The sequence below is a fragment of the Cucurbita pepo genome, chromosome LG02 (assembly GCF_002806865.2).
Source record: "Cucurbita pepo subsp. pepo cultivar mu-cu-16 chromosome LG02, ASM280686v2, whole genome shotgun sequence".
NCBI classification, from domain to species: domain Eukaryota; kingdom Viridiplantae; phylum Streptophyta; class Magnoliopsida; order Cucurbitales; family Cucurbitaceae; genus Cucurbita; species Cucurbita pepo.
In genome coordinates, this window is record NC_036639.1 from 7,051,256 (window position 1) to 7,062,322 (window position 11,067).

At 36.8% G+C, this 11,067-nt stretch overlaps 1 non-coding gene across 1 annotated transcript; it reads left to right on the forward strand.

The window, feature by feature from the left end:
• Positions 1-8,681: 8,681 nt before the first annotated feature.
• Positions 8,682-8,768, forward strand: TRNAS-GGA. Its single transcript has one exon. It is a non-coding gene; the product is annotated as a tRNA-Ser (tRNA).
• The last annotated feature ends 2,299 nt before the right edge of the window (positions 8,769-11,067 follow it).

The following is an 11,067-nucleotide window of genomic DNA, read 5'->3' on the forward strand; positions in this document are numbered from 1 at the left end:
TTCTCCCTTAAGATAGTTAGGGCTTTGCGAATGTGCTTTTGGTGTTCTAGGTCCGTTTTCGAGTATATGAGGATGTCGTCTATGAACACGATCACAAACAAGTCTAAGCACTCCTTAAATACTCGGTTCATTAATTCCATGAATACCGCTGGGGCATTAGTGAGACCAAAAGACATTACCACAAACTCATAGTGGCCATATCTGGTTCGAAAGGCTGTTTTCGGTATCTCTTCATTTTTAATCTTAATTTAATGGTATCCTGATCGAAGATCTATTTTGGAAAACACTGTCGCCTCTTGAAGTTGGTCAAATAGGTCCTCGATGCGGGGTAATGGGTATTTTTTTCTTTACCGTCCTCTTGTTTAATTCTCTATAATCAATGCATAGATGCATAGAGCTGTCTTTCTTTTTGACAAACACTGGCGCTCCCCAAGGGGATATGCTAGATACCGTCCTCTTGTTTAATTCTCTATAATCAATGCATAGACTCATAGAGCTGTCTTTCTTTTTGACAAACAACACTGGCGCTCCCCAAGGGGATATGCTAGGTCGAATGAAGCCTTTATCTAATAGGTCTTGCAGTTGTGATTTAAGTTCTGTTGGTGCCATGCGGTATGGGGCCTTAGAGATGGGTCACGTTCCTGGTTCCAGTTCTATTCCAAAGTCTACCTCTCACGATGGAGGGATTCCCGGGAGGTCCTCCGAGAAGACGTCTATAAATTCGTTTACTATGGGTACTGTATCTATTGGTTTTTCCTTTCCTTTTGTGTTTACTGTACATGCTGGAAACGCCCACCCCCCTTGTTGTACCAGGAGTCTCGCTTTCATCATCGATATTATTTTTGGGGTGGTACCTGTGAAGGTTCCTTTAAACTTAGAGGTAAGTTCGTTTGGAGGTGTGAATATCACCACTTTCTTATGGCAATCTATGCTAGCAAAGTTTTCGTCTAGCCAGTCCATTCCTAGTATGACGTCAAAATCCGTCATATCCACTACTTTTAAGTCTACGTGGATGGTTTGTCCAGCTATTACCACTTGTCCGTCTTTTACTCTAATTTTCGTAACTAGGTCTACCCCTGCTGGGGTACCAACCGACAATACGTACATTAAGGGTTCTAACTAAGTTTATGATTTATTTATAACATTCCCTATATTCTACCATATAATTCAGATAAAAGAAAACATAAATATCGTGACGTAAAGACATGCATTGACACCAGATCACATCACAACACAAAATCATACAGTATCATGTCATTCAACATTTAAAGCCAACCACATTAAATATATCAAAAAAATTATACATCCCTCATACTACGTAAGGTGTATCTAACAACAACGGGGCATCGGTAATTGGACCGTGGAACATGCCAAGCCTACTTTGTAGGCTAGTCTACAAGATCTATAACCTAGAGCTCTGATACCAACTATAACGACCATAAATTTTACCTATTTAATCTAAGGTCATTACTCTACTTTGACATGCAGAATTTACATTAAATGGGCCATGATCATAAATGCGACTTACACTCACCTTTTGTTACCTTGTGAAATAGAAAACGATTACAAGAGAAAGAAAAGAAAAAAAAAACATTATTGAAATAAGGGAAAAAGAACAAAACTGAAATGAATGTCTTACTCTACCCTAAGATTTATTATGCAAATACAATTCAACCTATGCTAACCTATACTAATGATGCAAACCGAATTCAATCTAGACTACGAAATGGAAAAACAACTACCCTATGCATGTGCCACGGTCCCGGGGTGTATGATGCCGCCGTCGATGTCACATGGGTGCCTTGCCCTTATCTGAAAAGTAAAGTAGCACGAGGCTTGAGTATTACTAGAATACTCAGTAAGTGGCCCCCTATTGGGGTTATGCACCAAACACATGCAATGATATGATGGGACCTATCTTTTCGTTTCGTTTTTCCTACGGTGCTGTCCTAACGGGTAAACTTTGGACGTGTACCATATACTCTACACACAGCCCATACGTGCGAGTATGGGCTCACCAACTAGTTCGCACACCGCTGGGCCACTTTCCTTATCCGGTGGGCATACTCTAGGAGCCCCTTATGCCAGAACCCGTTAGAACTAGTAACCGTCATGGCAGCGCTATGCAAAGCATAACGGTCGTTGTCCTGCCATTGGATGTATGCGTCCGTACCCTTGTGATGGGATAGGGGTATCCCCCAGATGCATGAACACACATAATGCATGAGGTCCCCATTACTTCTACATTTAACATTAATGAACATAACCCCCCTTGTCACGTTCCATGCTTACATGTCATTCTCATTTTCAATTTACGTATCATACATATTTCTATCGGGGTTATGTTTCCAGGCAGTTTACCGTATTTCATGTCATACAATTCATGTTGTTTACATTCAAATATTCCATACAATCATGCCATAATCATTCAAGAACAACATAACGTCACATGCATTACATAACACATCAGACTAAACAGCATACATAACATACATTCACGTTCACATGATTACTTTCTTAAGCACAACAACCTATCATACGATTTAATGACACGTGCGAATCCACGGGCACGTGCCAACAAACAGCAAATAACGCGTAACCTACGACGGATGAGCCACTTACTTGGTAGGCCTTAGCCGAAGTACTCCCTAAAATATAAACGTAAGCTCCTAGCTCCTCGTAAACGTTCTACGCTCCCGTTGGGGGTTGGTTCCTATTGTATCATTCGACACATTCGTTAGTATTTCACAAACATAATTAATTTCAAACTTGAATTTGTGAAATACGACCTTAAAATGATCTATTTTACCTTAAACGGGGCCGAAACTAAGTCCGAGAGGGTCGGAACAGTGACAAATGGGCCGAAAATAGGTTTTTCGAGCCGAATAAGCCGCCGGAGCCGAGAAGCCACCCCGAGTCGATCAAATCGTCGGAGCCGAGGGGTGTCGGGCTGCAAACGTGCCACATGGCACAACCAGAGGGAGACGTGTGTGCAGCGGTCTCGGATCGAGGTGCGGGTTGACGGGTCGCTCGCGGGTTATGGGTCTGCCTGGCTGAAGGACGTGTAGGTGGGCTGGGCTGTGCGTGTTGGGCGTTGGACTGTGCTTGCAGGTCTCGGGTCGGTTGGGTTTTTGTTCTCTGGTCGTGACTGGTGGGTTAGGCCGTACTTGGGCTTACAAGTTTGGGCTGAGGCGACTGGGCCACGGGAGTCTTCGAGTGTTGGGCTAACTTACGGTTGTTGGACTCGGTTCGGGTCGCGAGATCCGGCCCTTGGGTCAAACTTCGTCTCCTTCACTCGGTTGCCTGCGGTTCTTTCCGACGACCTCTCTCTCTCCTCGTTAACATCGTTTCGACGTCCTTTTCCTCCTTTTTTTCCTCCGTTCTCGAGTCTCTTTCTCCCCCTAATTCCGTTTTTGGTATTGGTTTGGTTAGTAAAGGTCTCACACTCCCGGATCTGGAAGGGTTCGAAAATCCGACGTTTCGTCTCCCTTGCCGACGATGTACAACGTGTAGGACTCGTCTAAATCTACCTTTGATGTGTGCAAAAGGCTCTGGGATTACTTTTGTTATGGAGGTTTAGACGTCGATTTCGTAGGGTTTGGCCTCGCCGGAGTTTTGTCGGATTTTCACTGTCCTCTTTATTTTCCCTTATCTTTTTTTCTTCTTTGCAGGTGTCTTGGGTTGGCTGAAGGTCGGGATCGAGTTTCCTTGGTGACCCAGACTTCGGCGGCCCTTTGTGGGTCGTGTGGGAGCGAAAACTCCGGTGTTCGCCAGAGTTTTCGGACCTGCCGACGACATCGTTTTTTTTTCTTCGATCCGTTACACAAGATAAAGTTTTTGCCCAAGTACAAAAAAACATAAAGTAGTTCACAAAATACAAAATTCACCAAGTTTGGCTTCAAGTTTATCATGTAGATAAGGTATCATCTTCAAATTCATCATTGGCATGAATAAGGCATGCATCACTTTATTCACCTATATAAATATACAAAATATATATGAATATATGATTATGTGAACACTTTAATTAACTAATGAAAAAATTATTTCATTAATTTAAATAAATAAACTTTAAAAATTACATACCGATAATCACTTTGTCGGATGACCAAGCAACTGTACTACCCACAGCTCCTTCAATACATGTCATTTCTGACGTAGGCCGCCACAAATAGGTATTGCATTTCTTTGGTATATCAACTCATACTCTAATAGCATGCGGTCCAATAGGGATGTGATGAACAAGAGCAGCTGGATCATTAGAAGACCATCGTCCTTCTACAACAATCTCTCCTGAGTCATGCCAATCTAGTAACTTGCACTTAATTTGAGTATTATTATTGATGCTTTACCAGAAGAAAAATAAAAACATTGAGAATTTGCTAGTAATAATGAAATCAATAATTTTATTCGTTAAATTAGAAAATCAACTTAAGGTAGGAGAAGGTATTGTCAAATTTGAATGGATGTTTGTTGATTTTGGTATACTTCCAATACTATTGGAGGCTTCCTCCATTAGGTCAATCTATGAAAATTTTAATAAAAATATATATGGAATAAATAAACTCACAATAGAATGAATGTGAAGTTTGTATAACTTAATTTTAAAAAAAATGTACCTGTTTCTTCATAAAACTCGAGAACATTAGTTTCATTTCCATCATTTCTTCCCTCATCTTCAAATATTCTTTCTCAAGAATCATGTATCTATTTTCTTGTTGAGACAAGAGAGACAATTTAGAACGAGTCACTCCAAATCTAAGTCCTCTTACATGCCCACAATCCGGTCCAAGAACTTTACTCAAGACATCATCAACAATACTATTTGATGAAGTTTTTGTCTCAACCTCGGCTTGTTCAATGCGCTCTTACCAAGAAAGTATATCAAATACATAATGCAATTCTTACATTTAAAAAATGTCAATTGTCCATAATTGCTTCACACATCTTATAAGTCAATAGACATGATAAAAAAAACATCTCAACAAAGTCAGTTGTTTGTTTAGTGCTCATATTAATAAAAGACCACTTCAACCACCCATTTCATTTACATTATAAACAAGAGATATCAACGAACAGAATACTTCCAAACTTTTCACATATCCAAGTATAAAAAAAAAAAAAGAGTCATTTTCAAACAAGTTTAACACATGTTATAAGAAAAAAAATCCCATAGTATGCAACTACGTCCATAACTTGCGATTTATCCTTTGCACTAGATCTATACAATGTAGCTACATCTACAGAAACACCACTATTTTGGGTTGATTTTTCCACTCTTATCTAAAATCGTTGTCCATTAATGTTGATTTTTCCACTCTTTATCTAAAATCGTTGAACATTAATGATGTACCCCGTGTAAGACATTGCACATTTTCTTGGTCCATTTGCAAGTCATTTTAACAAGTCAGAGTAAACTACATTAGATGAATCTATTTGAATCTGGTAAGAATAAAAATAACTACTTGTTAGGTGTGTTGTAGTTTTGTACCTTTAATGGTTCATGGAATAGTATGCTACATTACCTTAGATTTTAATCCGGATGGAAATTGTTTTGCATGAATCTTCGAAAGTATACTAGAATCTTTTGCTAGTCTATGATCTAAGATCATGAGTTCATCCATATGCTGACCAGATGAATTACAATTTAATATTGATTTATATTAAACAAATAATAAATGGTACACAACTTAACTCATTGGATAAACGGTTCCACCACTACTGTGTTGAACAAGACATATCAATGTGCATTTTTTAGTACATCATCGGGTAATGTAATTGAAGTCCCAGCTGATATAGGACGACATTCTAGAATGACACCATTTTCATATTATTGATTACGATGTTCATTATGTGCAACTTCAATCGAGTGTTTAAAATACATTTTTGAAAAGTCTACACATTCATCCGCTACATAGCACGCTGCAATGCACCCTTCTGGTCATGCTTTGTTCCGTACATAACTTTTCAATACCTTCATATATCTAAACGAGACATAAAGATTATGAAGATGACCACAATTACTACCAACGTGATATTAAGAAGCAAATAATTCACCTTTCGAATGGGTACATCCAGCGATATTGAACAGGACCACATATATGAGCTTCACGTCCCAAATGGATAACCAAGTGTATCATTATATCAAAGAATGAAGGTGGGAAGTACCTTTCAAGAAGGCATAAAAATGTCCACTACCTCTTTTTCAAGGTGTAACATAATTTCTCTCAATGACACGTAGGCATAGTCTATTAAAGTATAAACATAGCTTATATATTGCATGTNTTTCCTACCTCATACGGCTCAACAGTCAATTCTTTTGCTGTCCCATATTTTTTAAAATTTACCATATCTAATCTAATTGAATGAAATTTCTCATAGATCTAGCCCATTTTTTTTCTCGAGTTAAGCAAAAGAGGTTAATTATATAAGTTTCAAACTTTAATTTTGCTGAATAATTAAATAAGTTTTATCTTTTCTCCCACCTTCAGAAGAATAAAGCATAGGCATTCCACTATCGTTACAATTTTCTGAAAGATAACTATCTCGGTTTCATCTATAAATTGATATAGAATCCTTGAAAAAGACTTTCTTTCATAAGAAAGAAAAGACTTACTGTCTTTGGGATCTGATGCTACACCGCTGCTCAATATCGGAGGGTATCCACCCTATTACATAAGTGGATTCCTTCATTTTGATCTTATATCATGATATAAGTAAGCAGTTTTTATTGTATCGGCCAAAAACCTGACTAATTGATCTTTACGGTGCTTCTTCTATCAATTAGATCCTTTATCCATAGAATAAAGTATCTAGGCATACCTATTTCTTCATATTTCTACTTCTATGAAGTTTCTTTCTTTGCTACAGCTGATACAAATCGTTAGTTTGGACAATACATATGTAGAAAGCCTATTTTTTTTAGTATTTATTATCGAATTTGCTCTTTTTTTTTTCTTTCTATAGTGGAGATAGTCGCACGTAATGACAGATCACAGCCATATTATTAAAAGCTTGTGGTAAGAACGGGTTTCGTTCTAGTGCCCGAAAATAATATTCCAAAGCTTTCGTATGTTCTCCGTTCCTTGTGTGGATAAGACCTATGTTATAGAGTATATAACTTCGATCATAGGGATCGATTTCTAGTCGCATAGCTTCATAATAATTCTGTAGAGCTTCCGCATAATTTCCTTCGGATTGAGCCGACATCCGTTACGGTCGTTCGTTATTCCATTCAAAGAATCTCCGTTCCAGAACCGTACGTGAGATTTTCATCTCATACGGCTCCCCCTTTATGTGATGCGCATAATGAGATGAGAATAATACATGAAATCAAAAAAGATTGAAATACTCTCATTATGAACTGATGGGACTAGCGTTTTTACAAAAAATCTCTAGGCAACCTTCCTGTAAAAGATCTTTTCTTAACATCAAGCATGTTGTTACTAGATAAAAATAAAAATGGTAACTCTAACAATTTCTTTGTCCTCAACGCCTCTAAATTTCCAGGAATTAGTCACTTCAACAGTCTTCGATGGTTATACAGGTATCCAAAATACAAACGAGATGGATGTTTGTTGTCCCAACCATTTTTCTAAGTTCCGATCCCGATAAGGAAAAGGGATAATTTATAACAAAGTTTTCGTGTTGTTGATTCCTAGGTGTAGTGCTTCTTCCCCTCTGCTACCTATTTTTACTAGTGAATATTTTTACTAGTGGAGTAGGGTTGACTTAATCCATAGGTTACACCTTTCGCTTGATACTAGAATCGACAATTAAAGCATCTGAGGTTACATTAATCGGGGATACACGACAGAAGGAATTTTTTTATTTGAAAATTGCACCTCCAAGAAGCGTAGATTTATTTCAATTATTGTTTTCTTTCTATCCCGAATACTGTGTCTTTCTACTAAGACAGAGAGCGGTAAAAAAAAAAAAAAAAAAAAAAAAAATCAAATCGCACCATCTCTGTAATAGGTGAATGCCTCTTTTTCCCCGGAAGTTGTCGGAATTATTTGTAATAAGATATTGGCTACAATTGAAAAGGTCTTATCGATAAAATTTCCATTTATCCCAGATCTAGGCATCGGTAACAACCCCATTTTTTAATTTCTTTTAATTACCTCTCGTGAGAAAATGATCCCACAAACAAAGGAATTGCATAGTACGAAATAACATAAAAACGGATTCATTAAAAAATCCCACTCGATATTCAAATTGTTTCTTTTTGATTTCACAGGAATCAATAAAACATAAGAAATATTTCAATCCGGTGAAATTTCATCCAAATGTAGTAGGATCAGAATGAAGAGAACTATTGCTGATTTCAGCAAAGTTGAAGAAAAAAAGAATTTTATTTATCTTACAGATTGGGGTAATTCTAGAATTTTTTTGATTGAATTATGATCCATCCAAAGAGCAAAAAGAATCGACTAATTATTCTATGATTCATAAATTTTGAGTTGTTGGTGAAAAATCGAAAACTGTAAAAGTCGAATTTTTATAAAAAAAGGAATCATAGTTTAAAAAACTAAATAGAATCATGAGCTAAAAGTATCCATTAAACATAGTTAAAAAAAATTCTTTTTATAGTTAGAATTGGTTGGACGTGCCTATCAAAAAAAAAATTGAATATGAATGACTCCCTATTAACTCGGTTTCTGGGCCATAATCATTCTGTAGGAGAGATGGCCGAGTGGTTGAAGGCGTAGCATTGGAAATGCTATGTAGGCTTTTGTTTACCGAGGGTTCGAATCCCTCTCTTTCCGTACTAATTCAACAATGTTACTGACCACAATGTATCAAATCAAATAACAATGGATACTATTATTCCAATGGTTTTTCTTGGATATAGATTTTCTATTTCGAATTTTTATGGTACGGAAACGAAAAGACTGGAAAGAATGGACAAGAGATGAAAATCCCCCTACCGATCAATGATACATGAATGATAGAAAAATTTCCGGATCAAAACCTTACTTTCCTTCAGTCTCTTTACTTAGACTTCGGCGAAGGGGAGGACGAAATTGTCCGAACCTTTGTTTTTTAGTTAGGTTTAAGTCTGACGAGAATAATATTCTACAACGAGCAATTCATTTATTTTCAAACTGACCCATTTACTATCTATTATTTGATTGACTAATCCTTTATATTGCAATGGCTGAAGAGTCAAATGTTTTGGCAATTCCTGAAGCGGGGATGAATCAAGATAATTTTGAATCAGTGCTCTCGATTTTTTTTCATCCTTTGCTGTAATAATATCTCGGGGTTTGCAACGATAACTTGCTATATCCACTATAGAACCATTAACTAAAATATGTCTATGATTAACTAATTGGCGGGCTTGAGGAATAGTCGAAGCCATACCCAATCGAAAAAGGATGTTATCCAAACGCATTTCAAGTAATTGTAGTAAAACTTGACCCGTTGATCCTTTGGCTTTTCCGGCGATACGAACGTATTTAAGTAATTGTCGTTCTGTAAGACCATAATGAAAACGCAATTTTTGTTTTTCTTCTAAACGAATACGATATTGAGATTTTTTACCGGAACGCGATTGGTTTTTAAGATCGTTTCCGGTTTTGGGCCTTTTACTAGTTAGTCCCGGTAAAGCCCCCAGACGGCGTATTTTTTTGAAACGAGGCCCTCTGTAACGCGACATAAAGACTCCTTATTTTATTTAAATTTCATAAACCTAAATTAAAACTAAATGATAAATATGATAACTGAAGCGAAATCCAGTAAAGTATTGTACGACAAAACAAAGACTAATTAGATGACTTTGATCAATATACGGATCCTATTGTATCTGTATATGATACACAAAAGTAAGAGTTCCTTTCTTGATTTGTTCTACAGAAATAGAACCTCTCCATTTTTATTCATAATAGGAAGTTCCTACGACATGGTAGATCGGTGACCTTTGAAAAAGGGGAAGAAGTCGTTTCTCTATTTATTTGATTTAATAATTATGTCAAAAATCAAATAAATAGAGAAAAGCCGGCTATCGGAATCGAGCCGATGACCATCGAATGCGATGCTCTAACCTCTAAGCTAAGCGGGCTCACATAATGGAAATGTTACATGCATAGTAATTTACTAAATTATTGGGATCTTTAGCCGGAATATGAATAAAGAATCTAATTCAATTTCAAATAAATATTGAATATTGGAATTGTTCTTATGACCCATATATGAATATTTTTTTCCATTCTTCAACCAAAGAGACAGGAGTATTTATCTCCACAAATTGGACATGCTATTTACCTTTTGTGGTGCATCCAACAAGATTTCCATATGCAAGAAAATCATTTATAATCCATATGAGAATTGCTCTTAAATTGAAATATGTTTTACTTACAATATCATAAGCTTGTACTCCTTTCCATAAATGCTGTAAATCTTCCACAAGAGGTTGTAAGTAGACATCAATATCGTTTCCTAGTTGTCTAGGGCCAGAAATCAACAATGTTAACATTATATTTTCCTTTTTCATACATAACCAAGGAGGCAAGTTATACGTAACAAGCATGACTGGCCAACAACTATATCGACTGCTCATGTTGAAGAATGGATTAAAACCATCTTTAGCAAGGCCTAACCTAAGATTACGAGAGTCCATAGCAAACTCAGGCCACTTTTTATCAATCAACTCCCATGCAACAAAATCAACTGGATGTCGAATCTTTCCATCAATACTTTTATGTCGAGAATGCCATTGAACTTTCACCCACTTCATATATTTTAAACATTCGTTTAAGTCGCGGAATGATAGGAAAGTATCTTAATACTTTAGCTGGTATACCTTGCTTGATTGCATTCGTTTGTCTATCAACCTTCCACCTTGAAGTATTACATTGAGGACANCTCGGAATGATAGGAAAGTATCTTAATACTTTAGCTGGTATACCTTGCTTGATTGCATTCGTTTGTCTATCAACCTTCCACCTTGAAGTATTACATTGAGGACAACTTTCTAACTTTTCTTTTTCATTTCTAAATACACAACAATCGTTACATATGCATGGATTTTTTGGTAGCCTAAGTCAAATTCCTTGAACAATTTTC